The sequence below is a fragment of the Sus scrofa genome, chromosome 11, assembly GCF_054392235.1.
Source record: "Sus scrofa isolate SSC_HxYL_T2T_F1_AM1 chromosome 11, Sscrofa_HxYL_maternal_Yorkshire_Landrace_v2.0, whole genome shotgun sequence".
Taxonomy (NCBI): Eukaryota; Metazoa; Chordata; class Mammalia; order Artiodactyla; family Suidae; genus Sus; species Sus scrofa.
In genome coordinates, this window is record NC_139393.1 from 65490915 (window position 1) to 65508512 (window position 17598).

The window sequence follows — 17598 nt, forward strand, 5'->3', positions numbered from 1 at the left end:
TATAACTGAAAGTTTATCATTTCAAAATGCCCTTCTACACCAATATATTTTGTTAGACATTTTCAAAAGAAGATATAGTCCAAACACAAAATGTAACTTACCTTGGACATACAAAATCTATGGATTCCATGTATATTTTTCTGCTTACATAAGCCTTCATGATTTGTGTATTTGTACACCAGTGACTATGAAACTATATTTTTAGTGTGCTACAGGGATTTCAAGATTCCAACCAAGATTTAAAACTTTGCTATTCCTAAATTAATCCTTTTCTTTATGGAAACTCTCCATAGTATGTAATTCATAGTGCTTTGAGTGTAACTTTGCCCTACTGAAAGAAATAATGGTCCAGTGGGAAACTTTGTATGTAAACATCATGATATGTGTAATTAATTCATGATCATCGGTGAATGGGTAATATCAATTGAAGATTGTCTTAGACTTTAAATGGTTTTGTTCTTTGTTATTGTTACAGTCATGGATAATGTTGTTTGTCACTAGTGATCCATAACAAACTAGGAATGCCTAAGGATCTTTTTTTCTGAACCACTAAATAAGCCCCATGTTAACTAAGAAAGAGAAACAAAACTGTTATAAAAGAAACTACAGTGTGTTTCAAATTTGTATCAAGTAATTAAGCGCATTGCAAGTCATTTTTTATGTCTAATATATACTATATTTTTAGCATATGTATTTTTAAAATCCATCATTTAAATTAATAAGGAAAAAGGCAAACATGTAGAAAAGTGGGTGAAAAATTTCAGATGACATGTCATAGGAGGATAAATGAAATACATTATGGAAGTAGGCAGACATGATAAATAAGAATAGGTGGGGGAAAATAACTAAATGCTCTGTATCACTACTAATACATTAATAAATGCTAATTAAAACAAGGTAGTACCCCAAAGCTTTTAAACTCTTTTTTTTTTTTTTTTTTTTTTAGGGCCACACTGGCGATATACAGAGGTTCCCAAGCTAGGGGTCAAATCGGAGTTGTAGCTGCTGGCCTACACCACAGCCACAGCAACATCAGCTTTCTGCCACATCTACAACCTATACCACAGCTCATGGCAACGCCAGATCTTTAACCCACTGAGTGATGCCAGGGATCAAACCTGCATCCTCATGGATGCTGGTCAGATTTGCTTCCCCTGAGCCATGTTGGAAACTCCTAAACTCAATTTTTAAACTTTATATGTTGTTTCATAAACTTATTGGTGATGATGTTGGGAGATTGGTGATGTTATTCACTGCTGGTGCATAATAATGGAAATAATCTGGTATTATTCTGCTAAACTAATATGTGCATCCTCTAAGGCTTCCATTCCATTCCTTGATTTATATCCCAAGCAGGTTTTCACAAGTTTAGTAATGATCAAAGAATAATATTTGTATAATAGTGCTGTTTGTGGTAGAAGATATTTAGATGTAATCTAAGTGTCTACTACTAAGAAAATGGATCCAGTGGTAAATATTTTAAGAAAAACAAAAGTGGGGTGTGTGAAATGATAGAAAATAGATGGTAATTTGTAACACAATATCATTGATAAAAATTAAAAACCATTAAATTATGTATTTAAGGATATATACTTTATATCTTAATGAGAGCATTAAAATACAGGGTGAAACAAGGAGATCTGAAGAGAACAGTTAAAATTAAATGAAGATAAATTTGTTAACTTGGCCATCAGCTAACAGTGATCTGTGATGTGAGGAATCTGCTTTTTCCTATCTTCTGTGGATCTTGGAAAAAAAATGAAACAGGACTATTACTTCAAGCACTGCGAGTGTAAATATTATAAATGCTTATTATGCATAACAATATATGAAATTTACTCAAAACTGAAAACAAATAAAGCTTAGAAAACTGCACAGAGTGGAGAGGAACAAGAAAAATATATAACTGCGATAGAGAATAAAGGTTACACAGAAGAATAGTCAATACACTCAAACATGGATAACTGGTGTCCTTAAATTAGAAAATCATTCAAAGTTGTAAAGAGTGAGGGCTTGAATCTGTAGATTGTTATGTATCACTGCTTCAGGAAGATTTAATAAAGTCAAATCAAATCAAAATGTATTCTGGTAATATACTAAACCTCAGAAATAAAGTAAAAATACTATGGGTATTAGAGCAGGAACAGAAAGTTACAGAGAGGAAATAGAATTCACAATATCTGCACAGTTCTTCACAGCCATTTTCAATATCTCAGAATTAAAAAAATAAAATCTCTCTGGGAAATATTTCCAAAGGAATAATGCAAACCACCAAAAGACTATTCAAACTAATGTAATTAAAAACTTAGACCTTTTATGAAAAGGTCACAGCAAACATGGAAATCATGTAACTCACAGAAAGAGGGTTGACAATTACAGAATTAAATGATTATAATTAAGTAAAAGTAGTTGTGTTGCAAATCATTGCAGTACATGTAGTAGCAATAAACTTGCAATTTGAAAGGTTAAAACAGAATTGATACAACTTAAAATTATTTTTAGGTGAATTTAAAATCTTTTCACTTATTAAGCCCCTTGAATATCTTACTGTCTCTATCAGGAGTTTAATTTGAACTGAGGGTAAGTCAGGTCATGCTTATTACTTGATTCTGCTGTGGAGTCTATCAGTTCAGTTACAAGAAGCGTATTTCAGGTAAATGTGTTTAAAACCACAAACGGATGTATTGCGGAGAAAGAATCCCACTACTCATTCACTGAATATGCAAAGTGATACAAAATTTTTCTTCATTGATGAGGGTCTCATGCTGAGAGATCAAGTATATTTACCAACTTTCATTTTCCTCACTCACTATTGCTCTTCCAATAAGTATGCTTAGGTCATTATTTTGTGCTTGAAAGTGTCCTTGACCGAGGTTATCTATTTACTTAGGTTTATTAGGCATGTTTGGTATGTCAGAAAAAGATGGGTGCAAGCTAAAGAAGATGATAAATGTGAAATGAATTGTAGGGTCATTCATTAGCTGAAGAAATATTTCAAAAATTTAATGAAAAATTTGTTTGGGTCTTACATTAACCCTATTGCTGCCTCCTTTCCCTTTATTAAATTTTCTCATTTGGAAATCTCAAATTTACAGAAAAGTTAAATTGAAAAAAGATCTCTTATGTATTCTTTTATCAAAATATACTTATTGATGAAATTTTCTCCCATTTTCATTAGTCTCTCTTTAGAATGTGTGTACACATACCCACATACCCACACACACTCTTACATTCTTTTCCCCTGGATTATTTGAATTGGATACATCATGTCCTGTTTTAACTAAAAACAAGTAAATTTTCTTAGCAACAAAAATTAACATTGATATAAATTTTTAATCTCCATCTTTGTTGTGTCAATCTGCCCAATAACCAATAATTCCCTAAAAACATTTTCCTCTCTCCATTGGATTAATTCTAGGGATTAACTGCATTTAGTTGTCATAGTTTCCTATTCTCCTTTAATCTGAAACAATTCCTCATGCTTAGATTCAGATTCTGTATTTCAGGTCAAAATATTTCATAAGCAATTTGCATTTTTCAAGTTCAATTTGTTTTTCACTAATAATTTTAGTTGAATCTCTCAGTGAAGGCATTCTCTGGTTTCTTCCAGTGTGTGTTCTTCTTGTGGAGGAAAAACGTCCTGTGGGAAATTTGAGAATGTAAGACGATGAAAATATCCTGCTCCTCACACCTTCTATCCACCCTTCCCATTGATTTAGCATCTATTAATTATTCTTGCCTTGAACAGTTCTATGATGATGCGTGCAAACTGATGATTTTCCAATTTCATTTTTCTGTAAATTGATCAGTCACCATTCTCCTATAAGGAAAATTCTTCCCCTCTCCATCATAATTCTATATATAACTTACTGTCTCTCTCACGTCCTCCCACCTTTTTTGCCTTTCCTCCTAAATATTTTTTCATTCATTTAGAATTCAATACTGTTCTTAATTACTATAATATTCAAATCATACTGTATTTGGCTGGAAGAGGCCCTTCAACTTGTGTCTCTTGCCCTTTCTTTACACATGCTCCATTAAAATTTTATTTTTAAGAGTAAAACTTCTTTTTATTTCTTGACATAATAAGATGCTTTAGGCTCATTTTAGTCCTTTCCTGCCTTAGTCCTTGAATCAGTCACTTCTCCAAAACGCCCAGTTTCTGAAGTGGGGAATCAAATTGTAACCCAAGATTTGCCTGCTTGCTCTGCTTATGCTATCAGGATGGCTTTACTTCAAGGCTGTCTTGTTGAACTATATACGGAAGGTTTTTGTACTTCAAATTTTATTCTATACCTACAGGATTCTTTGCCATCAGACGTGCTCCAATTGCATGTCCCATCTTCCAAAGTGATAACACAAGGTCTCAATATTATCATCTTATTTACTTATTTTCTCTCTTTTCAAGTATCCCTGTGCAGTAATGGTGATTATTAAAGCACTGAATGAAGTTCTAGAAATTATTTTTGACTCAGAAAAAAATAGCATGAAAGGATCCACAAGGAATATACATAGTAGCATATATATATATATGTATATGTGTGTGTATATATATATATATATATATATATATATGCATCTTTGTGGGTATGGTTTGTAATAAAAAAAATCAGAAGATATTTTAGATGACCTTTATTTTCCAGAAATGAAGTCACAGGGTTCTGTTGTGGCTCAGTGGAAACGAATCTGACTAGTATCCATGAGGATGCAGGTTTGATCCCTGGCCGTGCTCAGTGGGTTAAGGATCTGGCCTTGCCCTGAGCTGTGATGTAGGTCGCAGATGTGGCTGGAATCCCATGTTGCTGTGGCTGTGGTGTAGCCTGGCAGCTACAGCTCCAATTCAACCCCTAGCCTGGGAACCTCTATATGCCGTATGTATGGCCCTAAAAAAAAAAGCATTTAAAAAGTCAAGTCACATTTTTAAATGTTTAGTAAATAAATAGGTCATAGTATTCTAGGATTAACCTTAAGTGATGGACTTAAATATCTGTATCTTGTAATATTTGAAACTGTATGTGCATGTATGTGTGGGCATATATACATTTATATATAATTATATATATAATGCTGTTATATTAGGCTTGGCCCTGCATTTTGTTGGAACAAGCCGTAAATTTTGTAGCAAATATCTAATTATTTGATTTTTATACTTTTATTATCAAATACATGGAAATACAGGTTAAAAAAAAACTTATATATTGACAGAGAAAGTGTGCTGTTTAATATGTCATTTCCCCGAGAACAGACCTTTACTCCATAGTACTTCAATTACTCAATCACATCAGATTTATATTTATATGTATTTAAAATAGAATTCCATCAGCCTATGTTCATAGATAAGAAAAAGAATCAGTGCACATGAAGACAGAGCAATTGAAATTAGCCATCCTTAAGGATCAGAAAGAAAAAAGAATGAAAAAAAATGAATACACCTAACCAAGTGATTTATATCAAGGATACAACTTCATTTCAATACCTAAAAACCAACTAATCTAGCATAACCTATTAGTAGAATTTTTTAAATTACCTTATTACCTTAGTGGACATAGAAAAAGAATTAGGCAAAATCTAGCACCATTCTATGGTTTTAAAAAAATAACAAACTAAGAATAAAAGGAAATTGCCTCAACCTGATAAAGGCCATCAAGGAAGTATTGAGAGTCACCATCACGGTTAATGGGGACAGATAGGATACTCCCCTCTAAGACTGGGAACAAAAGTAGGATGTCCATTCTCACCACTTCTATTCAACATTTTAACAGAAGTTAGTATCAAGGTAGTTAGGCAAAAAAATCAACAAAAGGCTTTGATATTTCAAAAGAAGAACTAATTATTTCTCTTTGCAGATGACATGCTCATGTATTTAGAAAATCGTAAGTGTCCACTGTGAAAGTATTAGAACAAACAAATTAATTCAGGATGAGAGATCAACACCCCAAAATCAATTTTATCCTTATAAACTTGCAACAAACAATCTAAAAATGAAAGAATGGATTGGCAATGAGATCCTGCTGTGTAACACTGAGAACTATGTCTAGTCAACTTGTGATGGAGCATGATAATGTGAGAATAAAGAATGTGTACATGTATGTGTAGCTGGGTCACCATGCTGTACAGTAGAAAAATAATGTATTGGGGAAATAAAAAATTCCATTCAAAAAAGTACAATAGAGCACCAAAAACATTAAGAATAACAAAAGAAATTCAAAATATATACGTTGAAAACAACCAAACATTGCTGAAAGAAAGCAAAGAAAGTTTTAGTAGGAAAACTACTTATGTTCATAGATTGGAATCCTCCCAAAAATTATTTATAGATTTAACGCAATCCCTATTTGATTCCCAGTTGACTTACTTATAGAAATTCATAAGATGATTCTAAAATGTATATTAAAATGCAAGGCAACCAGGAAAAGGAAAAACTGTGTCTCAAAAAACACAATTAAGTAAAAAGACAATCCATAGGGTGAGATAAAATGTTTGCAAACTCAGTTATATGATAAGGAACTTGTATCTGGAACAACGTAAAAAAATCTTACAATGTTGACATTAAAAGACAACAAGTATTTTAAAATGAGCAATGGATCTGAATAGATGCTTTTCTGAATTAGATGTACAAATACCCCCCAATAAACAAAGGAAAAGTTGCTCAGCATGATTAATGGCTAATGATCTGGGAAATGCATTTTTTGCCTTAAATGGGTTAGCTGGATAACAGGTTAATTGTATTTCAATAAGCTATTTAACTTTTTTAATGGTCAGTGAACACAAATTGACATTTTTTTACTGCATCCAGGGCAAATGGGAGTTCCCAGGCCAGGAATCAAACCCATGCCACAGCAGTGACCTGAGCCACAGCAGTGACAACACTGGATGCTTAACTCACTGAGCCACCAGGGAACTCCTAACATTTTTTAAAAGGTAATATACCAGTGGCCAAGAAGCACATAAAAATGTTCAAAATCATTCATATTCATGGAAATTCAAATCAGACAATGAGAAACCACTTGACACCAACTATAACAAAAATAAAAAAGGTTAAAGTAAGTGTTGGCAAAAATGTGGATAAATTAGTACCCTCATATGTCAGTGCTGGGAATGTAAAATAGTACAGCTGCTAGAAAAAATGATTTGGCAGTTTCTCAATAAGTTAAATATGTAATTACAAGGTGACTCATCTATTCCACTTCTATATACATATCTATAACAATTGAAGACAGCTATTTAAACAGAAACTGGCAAACAAATATTCACAGTAGCATTATTCTATTCATAACAGTCAAAAGTTAGAAATAGCCTAAATGCCTCTTGCCTGATGAATGGACAAACAAAATAGGGTATAGCTACACAATAAGATATTATTCATCCACAAATAGCAAATGAAGTATTCTTATATGCAAGAGTATGGAGGATCCTTGAAAACATTTTGCTATGCAAGAGAAGGACAGAAATTATTTTATTCATATGAAATATCCACAATAAGTATATATGTAGAGACAAAAAATAAATTAGTCATTGCAAGAGTTTAGGAAAAGAGGAGAATAGCTATATCAACTTTATTTGTATGGATTTTCATTTAGAATGAAAGACAGTTCTGGAGCTAGATAACAGTGATGGTTGTGGATGTACTAAATGCTGCTGAGTACACCATGTTACACTTTAAAATGGTGAATTTTATATTATGTATATTTTACCATAATAATAGACAAACCATTGTTGTGAACATCGTTATGTAAAATTTAATCATCTGTATTTTATGAATTAAAATGTGCTTTCCAAATAAAATAAAAAGCTGAACAAAACGATTTAGTTCATTGTTTCAGCTGAATTTTCACTCACATATATAATGTAGATAATATTGAAGGATCTCTAGTGTTCATGTTTTCCCCTTCATTTGTTCAAATCTGTTCATCTTTTTGAGATGAAAGCAATTATATTTGTCTTTCATGAAATCGTTTAGCATATTTAACAGGAAGATTTCAATTTAAATTTGTACCTTTCTTATAGTTGTCATGGTGGGATAGCACAGTGTTTTAGTATTTCTAATAGGATTTTTTGAAATAAAAACACAAGATGATTTTTTCAGGGCCAGGTTGCGAAATATACTTTGTCTGGTTTTGATTTATGTTTAAGGTGAATTAAGTTGTTGGTAGTATTTTCTAATATGCATGTCAAGTACACCTCAAAAATTAAATTAAAACAGAAGGATAATATCCTGGTTTGTGAGGCAGAACCTCTTAAACTATTTCCATTAGGATAGTGATCTGTGAAAATGGGATCTTGTCTATGTTATGTGAATTACATTAAATCATGACAACAAAGACTTCAAGGCATGTCAAAGTTCAGCATAAGAGAGTGACATCACCAAGCTACTTAACTAGGAAGCTTCAGCCTTCCTTCTCTCTCATAGGAAACAAGTGAGCAATAATATAATGGCCAGAATGCCTTGGTGAGAACTCTAGAGATCACTTCAGAAACTACAGGAGTCAGACCAATGTAAAACCAAGAAAGTATTCCAGCAATAAGAGTTTAAAAATGTGATATTTTGCCCACCCTTCCATGCCCCTCTCCCTATCTGACTTATTGTGGTAAATTCTGAGGAGTTCTCCCACATTGGGAAACTCCCTTTGGGACAGAATCAAAGGAGTGGATCAAAAGTTAATATTCTGGCTAGTCCAAGGGTGGCTTGAAGGGCTGGAATCTATTTTGCCTGACTTGGAACACTGATAGCAGTGGTCACATTTTTGAAAACCCCTGAAACCTTCTTTATCACTGTAGCATATTAGAACTTCAGTTCCACAGGGAGACACTAAGTGGAGCAAGAGATTATGAACTTCTGAAAAGAAGCATTGATAAATCATTTAGGTTAAGTTAGGTCATTAAAAGCAAATGTATACACTCAAAGATGATGCATTATCAGAAAAGATTTAAAAGGATTTAGGCCTCTAGCTGGACTGATCAGCGGTAGCCATCCATTTTTGCACAAAGACAATCCATAAATATTAGGAGAGGTGGTTTTTTTGTTTGTTTTGTTTTTCAAATACTGATGTCTCAACAAAAATATCACAAAGCATAAGAAATAGGAAAGCATAACTCAGTCAAATAAACAAAACGAAAATCTAGAAACCAGCTCTGAAGAAACGCAAGCCATGAGAGCGGCCTGACAGAGAATTTAAAATAGCTATTTTAAAGATGCTTAGTGAGTTGAAAGAGAACACAAATAGACAAAATGAGGCAAATTATGTATGAACAAAATGAGAATATCAACAGAGTAGTAGAAACTAAAAAAAAAAGAACCAAATTATTGAGCTGAATAATACAATTAATGGAAAAATTTTCTCACTCAATGGATTGAATGGCAGACTTGATCAGGCAGAAGAAAGAATTAGTTAATTGGAAATTGTTTTTTTTTAATCATTGAGTCAGGTGAGTAAAAGGAAAAGTGAATAACAGTGAAAAGAACCTAAGAGTTTTACAGGACATTACGAAGTGGATCAAATTATAGGAGTCCTGGAAGAAGGTAAGAGATAAAAAGGGGCAGTGTTTATTTGAAGAAATAATGGCTGAAAACATCTCAAATCTAGGGAAATAAATGGGCATATAATTTCAAGAAGTAAAAGGAACTCAATTACACATCCAAAGATACACTGAGACATAATCAAACTTCAGAAGACAAAGACGAAGAGATAGCCCTGAAAGCATCAAGAGAGAGGTGATGTTTCACATTCAACAACACTTCCATATGATTATCAGCAGATATATCAGTGAAAATCTTGCAGAGTATAAACAAATGATATGACATATTCAAAAATACTGGAAGAAAAACCTTTCAACCAAGAATATTATATCTGGGAAAGATATCCTTCAAAAATGAGGGAGAGGAGTTCCTGTCATGGCTCAGCAGTTTAAAAACCCTACAAAGTCTCTGTGAGAGTATGGGTTTGATCCCTGGCCTCATTCATTGGGTTAAGTATCTGGCATTGCCACAAGTTGCAGCATAGGTCATGGATACAGCTCGGATCTAGTGTTGTTGTGGTGTCAACTTCAGATGCAGCTCCAGTAAGCCCCCTAGCCTGGGAACATCCATATGCCACAGGTGTGGTTGTATAAATAAAATAAATCATGACTTTCCAAGATAAAAGCTGAGAATGTACATTACTACTAGACTTGCTCCATGAGAAAAAAAAAGGGAATCCTTTAATTTTTTAATTTTAATTTTTTTAATCCTTTAATTAATCCTTTGCTAATCCTTTAATAGCAAAGAATACTAGAGAGCAACATGAAACCACATGAAAATATAAAGGTTTTTTAAAAATTAAATTCATGGACATATATACTTACCTTTATTAATGTAAATTTGGTGCATAAATTTAATTTTTGGATAGAATTTAAATGACTAAAACATAAAATAACCTAAATTAATTGGTATACAATATGTAAAGATATAATTTGTGATGTTAATACCATAAAGTGATGAGTGGAGCTGTATAGGAAACTTTATTTTTATACAACTACAGTGGTAAGCACAAAGGAAGTATCTATAGAGCATACATAAAATGGAACGAGAAGGCAATAAAATCATGTCACTACCAAAAAAATTTTAAAAACACAAAGGAAGGCCTTGAGAGAAAAGGAATGACAAAAAGTTGCACAATATGCAGAAAACAGTGAATAAAATTGAAATGGTAAGTCCTTTAATATTGATAATTAGTTTAAACTGATTAAACTGCTCAATCAAAAGACATTGTTTAGGTGAATGGATCAAAAAACTAGGAACTATATGTTGTCTACAAGAAACTTACCTTAGAACTAGTGATGCATAGAAGCTGAAAGTAAAATGATGGAAAAAAAATATCCCATGCAAATGGTAATCTAAAGAGAGAATGAATGGCCATGCTGACATACTTTAAGTATAAAAGCTGCTACAAGAGATACAGAAGGACATTATATAAAGATAGGATGATCAGTTCACAAAGAAGATATACCAGTTATAAATATTTATGCACCAAACATCAAGACTCTTAAATATATAAAACTGACAGAATTGAAGGGAGAAATAGAAAGCAATAAATAATATTAGGAGACTTAAGTACTCTATTTTCAATAACGGATATAATAACCAGATGGAAGATAAGCAAGGAAATAAAGGACTTGATCAATAATATAATGGAAAGCAGCACATATTCTAGATTTACTGGTAGGATGTTTGTGTGTCAAAGGAAACAAATCTGAGAAAAATTCACCTTTTATCTCAGTTAAATTTGTAGAGATTCAGTGATAGGGGGTCAGTATATCCATTCTAAGGTAAAGAATAAGTGGTTGCATGTGGCCCCACCTCCAGCCACAGCAACGCAGGATCCAAGTCATCATATTGCTCATTTGGGAATGCTACTACAGCTTATTTTAAACTGAGGTGTAATTGTCATAGCATTATGTTGGTTTCAAGTGTATAATATAATGATTCATTATTTGTATCCATTGTGAAATGATCATAAGTCTAGTTAACATCCATCACCATACATAGTTTCAGTTTTTTCGTTATTAGATCTTTCAAGTTTTACTGTCTTAGCAACTTTATGTATTCCTACAGTGTTATTAACTTTAGTCCCTATGTGGTGTATCCTAATGACTTGTTTACTTTCTAACTAGGAGAGTGCGCCTTTTGACCTCCTTTACACCTACTGTCCATGGCCCTTCACCCCAGCTCCTGCCTCTGGTAACCACCAGTCTGTTTTTTTGTATCTGTGAACTTATTTTTTCTGGTTGCTCTTTTTTAGATTCCATATATAAATTAGAACCTTCAGTATCTGTCTTTCTCTGTCTGACCTATTTCACTTAGCATAATGCCCTCAAGGCTCATCGATGTGGTTGCAAATGGCAAGATCTCATTCTTTTTATGGCAAAATAGTAGTCCAGTGTGTATATATCACATCTTCTTTATCTGTACATCCATCGATGGATGTTTATGTTGCTTCCATATCTTGGTTATTGTAAATAATGCTGCAGTGAATATGGGGTGCATATATCTTATAGATTTGCTATTTTTTTTTCCAGATAAACACTCAGAAGCAGAATTGCTGAATCATATGGTAATCCCCCGCCCCTTTTTTTTTTTTTTTTGCTTTTTAAGGCTGCACCTGTGGCATGTAGAGGTTCCCAGGATAGGGGTCCAATTGGAGCTACAGCTGCCGGTCTACGCCACAACCACAGCATTGCAGGATCCAAACCGCGTCTGCAACCTACACCATAGCTCACCACAATGCCAGATGCTTAACCCACTGAGCAAGGCCAAGGATCAAACCCACAACCTCATGGGTCCTAGTTGGGTTTGTTTCTGCTGCACCACAACGGGAATTCCTCATATGGTAGTTCTAACTTTAATTTTTTTCAGGAATTTTCATAATGATTTCCATAGTGGATATACCGATTTATATTCTCACAAGCAATACACAAGGTTTCCCTTTTTCCACATCCTCGCCAATGCTTATTATTTCTGTTCTTTTTGATAATAGCCATTCTGACAGGTGTGAAGTGATACCTCATTGTGATTTTAATTTGTATTTCCCTGATGATTAATGATGAGCGTCTTTCTACATACTTATTGGCCATTTGTTATGTCTTTTGGAAAAATATCTATTTATATCTTCTGCCTATTTTTTAATTGGATTTTTTCACTCCCTTTTGCAAAACATTGCTTAGCCTGCTTCTGCACCTTAGTAGAGACTGATTGTTTAACCACGGGCCACCAAGTGACATGACCTGCCTATTATGTTCTGGGTGCTTTCAAACCTACCAAAGCATAAATTTAGCTGTGTACAGAAGCACTCTTTCATCAAATGGAGGTAGTATATAAGAGATTGGGACTGAGCAAGCCATGAAGTCACAAGTAAAGTACATGGAGAATGGGCCTAAATGTTCCTGGTAACCATTATTGATATAGTGCCTTCTTTCTTCAAGCCTCGACCTGTGACCTAATAGAGAGTTCCCTGTGATCTTGACTAAGGAAGAGAAGACTCAAATCTGGTTTAAAGATGCCTCTGCACAATATGCAGGCACTATCCAAAAGTGTAATATAGCACAGCATTACAGCCTGTTTTGTGACATACCTAAAGAGCAGTGATGAAGGGAAATCCTTCCAGGGTCAGGACTTTGAGAGTGCAGTTGGTTGTTCACTTTACTTATATGTAGAATTGGGCAAATGTGTTACTATATACCTATTTGTGGACTGTGGGTAATGGTCCATTAACAGATGAACATAAATATGTGGGTGGGTGAATGATGAAATATTATACATCCTTCAAAAAAGGAAATCCTGTCATGTTACAACATAGATGAACCTTGAGGATATTATGCTTTTGACTTAAGCTAGTCACAAAAAGATAAATATTGCATGATCCCTCTTTAATTAAGTATCTAAAGAAATCAAAACGGAAATAGAAAGAGGAATGGTGGTTGCCAGGAGCTAGTAGAAGGGGGAAAAGAAGAGATTTTACTTAATGGGTTTAGAGTTTCATTTCTGCAAGTTGAAGAAGTTCTGGAGATCTGTTTCATAATGAAAGTAAACTTAACACTACTCAGCAATGTGCTTAAAAATGGTTAAGATGATAACATTATTTTTTACTACAGTTAAAAATAATAAAGAATTAAAAGTTAACTCTATAAAGTTCAGCTTTAGAGGATTGAGAAGATTCTAATTCCCACTCACTTCTCACTATGACCCCTCCTGTATTACATGCTTATAACAGTAAATATTAAATACAAAGAAGAAAAATGAGAGAGAATGAATTTTTAAAAATGATTGGGGTTGTAACCAAGACTAAAGTGGTTTAACATAGCTTACCTGGTTCCAGATTAGAAAGCAGAAAAATGTTACCTGAATTTGGCTTTTGACGTGTAGGAGAGTTTAAAGTATCCTATATGAGGAACTGGTCAGATCTATGTTCCCTTCATAAAGTCAGAATCTGGGGTGTAGTTTTCCTAGTTGAAAAAATTGGCTAAAAATATGTAAGCCTTCCATGGGACAATGTCATACAGAAAGTTGACGTTCTTCAGTCATGGCTGCATGTAGGCTGGCCATTGCATTGGTGCTCAGTCCTTCAGACAGAGCAAGAGTCTTGAACTGCTGGTAGATGAAGTACTTCTGAATTAAGTTTTAAGGAGTGCAGAGGGAACTAAAAGACAGTTGTTTGACAGAGATATTTATACCCACATTAACGTACAAATGAAATTCAGTTATCTTCAAAATACCAACTTTTTTTGAAAATGATATTTAACAAGCTGGTTCTGCATTTTATGGGGAAAATCAGAAAAGGTCCTTCAAAATTATGGATGAACAAGCCATTCCATATTTAAAATCTTATTATAAAGCTAGGATATTTAAGACTGTGGTATTATGCAGGAGAAGACAGAGGGAGTGAAAGCAAACCCAGAGACCATAGGAATTGGTTATAACACATAAGAGGCCACACTGAAGAACAGTGGGTGAATATTGAACTACTTAATAAATGCTTCTGGAAATGATGTCAGTTTGGTGCTATTCCAGGCTAAAACTGTGAAATGCATTTCTTGTAATTCCTTCCCTATAGATTATAGGTTGTGTTAGAAAGAAACTCTGTACAATTTTGAGTCAGAGGTAAGGCACAGGCTGTCATGGCAACCAAATATGGTGGCATCACCAGGTACCATGACTTTATCAAGTGGGAAAGACTTAAAAGATGAATAGCTTCTGCAGAACTCTCCTCCACGTCCTGCTTCCCAGTCCCACATGGGGAATAGAGGCTTTCTTTTCAAGCTTTCCCACAAATGTCAGCTACACCACTGGATCTTATGCAATAAGGTGAAATGTTAGTGACTAATTTCCCCAAAATCCCATTCTTTTCTGGATCTTTAGTCTCCCAGATTTTGCCATGTTCCATTACATTTAATCCCTAGTTTTTTTTAACCCCCTCATGTCTATAATACTTACAGTAACTATAGTTTCCTGACCAAATCCAGACTGATAAAATGTTTCTTTGATTGCCTTTTCATTATGTACAATTATAATAACTTAAGATACATTCAAGATTTAAATATATAAAACAAATTTCAATATGATTTTAAGATTTAACAGAAAATAGAATACTATTTTAGACTTTAAAACAGAAAATACACTTCAAAATAACAAAGAAGCATAATACCTAAAAGTAAAAATATAAAATGTGACAAATTGAAATAAGTAATAGTTGTGCCTCAAAACACAACTTGAAAATAGAGAACTAGAGTCTTGAATCTATAGAAAATAGTTAGAAATCCCAAAGGAAAAGAAAATAATCCCAATAGAAAAATGAACAAAATTGGGAAAAACAGGAATTTTACTAGAAAAGAAAACTGACTGATTAATAAGTATGAGAAGTGTGTATATGTATCACTATTTTTTATGGAAATGCAAATTAAACCCACAAAGAAATAACATATTATACTGGAAAGATTGGTAAAAACAATCAAAGAAAAAATGAAACATTGACGATAGTGATTGTTGACATAGATTTGCACTAATGATGAGAACGTGGATAAGTACACTTCATTTATAAAATAATTTAGCATTACTTAGTAAAAAATAAAATCATATTTGCTATGGGTTCATCAATGAATTTGTATATAATATGCATATATATACATTCATAGGAAAATAAGGACAATGCTGCTATAAGTATGCTTGGAAAGATACGTATTTGATCTCCCAAGAAAATCATTTGTTCTTTCAGAAGCCAAGCACTTCCCTTTTCATAAAATATACTTAGTTTTATTTGAGGAAACCATCCTGTAAAATTATATTTCAATATCTGCTATTATTATATATTCTGTTTACTAGATTCACAAAAGGGGATTTTCATATATAGACAAGAATCTAGCATAAAAGTTCTGGAGATATGGGCTTAGGAAAACAAAATATTCATATTTTATAAAAACTTATTGTTAAATAAAAGAAATTCCCGCAGAATGGCAGTTGAGAGTTATAGGTCTTTGAAAGGTTCTGTGACACTGAAAGTTAAATAGTAAAAAAAATTAAGAGGTATAGTAGGAACTACATGACTGTGTGTTGCTAATCTGTACATTGTTGGTCTCTAAATTATGATGAGAAATTGCAGAGGAAGCAGTGAAAAAGCAGCTGGAGCCAAGATTCTTTGACAATAATGTGAAGTAATTATTTCTACTCCAGTGCATCAAGCATTTTATAGAAGAAGATTAGTTTTTTTTTTCTTTCGTAAAAACATAAACCTATATTAAGCTAGATACTGAAGAACCCACATGAAGACATGAATTGACAGTGTGATATTCTGGAATTTTAAAAGATGCAGTTATTTGTGAGCACAAGTAGAAAAGTCCTCTGGCAGATTCCCAAAGCTTTGTTCTACTTGTAAAAATTGAGCTTGCTGGGAACTAGGCAAGTTTGTTGAGGTAGTATTCCAGATTACTAGGAGACTGGAGATTTATTACAGCATAAGCACTAGAGGGTCATGCCCTGTGAACTGCACTGTCTGCTAGGAAGACAGAAGACTCTTTCCAGGAGCTGTCAGCTCCAGTATCTCAGTGAGGGATTTTCACACAAGTTTCGGGCTGAATTGTGATAAAAAGGAGGATCTGTGGTTAAAAAAAAAAAAATACAGATTCCATTATATGCACATAGAGTAAAATTGAAATGTGAGAGAGAGAGAGAGCTGGGAGCCCTGGAAGACACCTTACGGTTAAGATGTGCACATTGAGAACCAGGAATTAAGGAAAATGAAGCCAGGGTCTGAAATCAGATTAGTCAGAGAAGAGAGCATGTAAATCTTTTATGGTAAGAAAGAGATAAGAGAATTTGGATGCAATAGCCAAGATTACTGCTAGAGACCTGCCTAGTCTAATAAAAGCTTATTTCTTCACAGCAAAAGGGCTATGAAAATAAAATAGATCCTGACTCTTTCTCTTTCTAGAAGACAAAACTACATTCTGTAAGACAGAATTTATTTAGAGAGAAATTAATGACTATTATTAACATCTAAATGTCCAACATATTTCTTATGAATCTTGGTTCAGATAGAATTTTCTTTATTATACTTTGATGATCTGAATTCAATTAATAGCCACAGTCATTCAAAAGAGCCTGAAGTTTGGTTATCTCTGCAATACTAATAGGTACTACTCCCACTTGATCCCACTTGATATTGACTAGTTAATTACAAGTATATTTTAATGAACTGTTTTCCTCTAATCAGATGCCATTAACTTCAAGGTATTCCATTATTTTATGAGACACTAATTAAAAGAAACCAGTATAGATGCAATTATGGGAAAAAACTCTGATCACATTACATTTTGTTCTATACTTATAGGAAGAACTTGTTCAAGTTTATTTACACACAGATATTTATTATGTATTATTCTTCTGTTACATAAGGAAGTAAAATATGAAGTAAATGGCATAAGGTTATATTCAAATTTTCTTTTCAGAGTTGTCAGTGTTCTTATTTCTCTATAAAATATCATCTGGGAAATCAAGAGCATTGGCATGCCACATTTAAGATAGCAGACTATTGTCTCTGGGATTTCCTTCCCAGCTGCTCACACCTATCTTCA

At 33.4% G+C, this 17598-nt stretch overlaps 1 long non-coding RNA gene across 2 annotated transcripts in view; it reads left to right on the forward strand.

Annotated features, from left to right (window-relative positions):
• The window catches only part of LOC102164643 (uncharacterized), a 1014431-nt gene that overhangs the window by 279288 nt on the left and 717545 nt on the right, over positions 1 to 17598 (forward strand). The window lies entirely within an intron of this gene.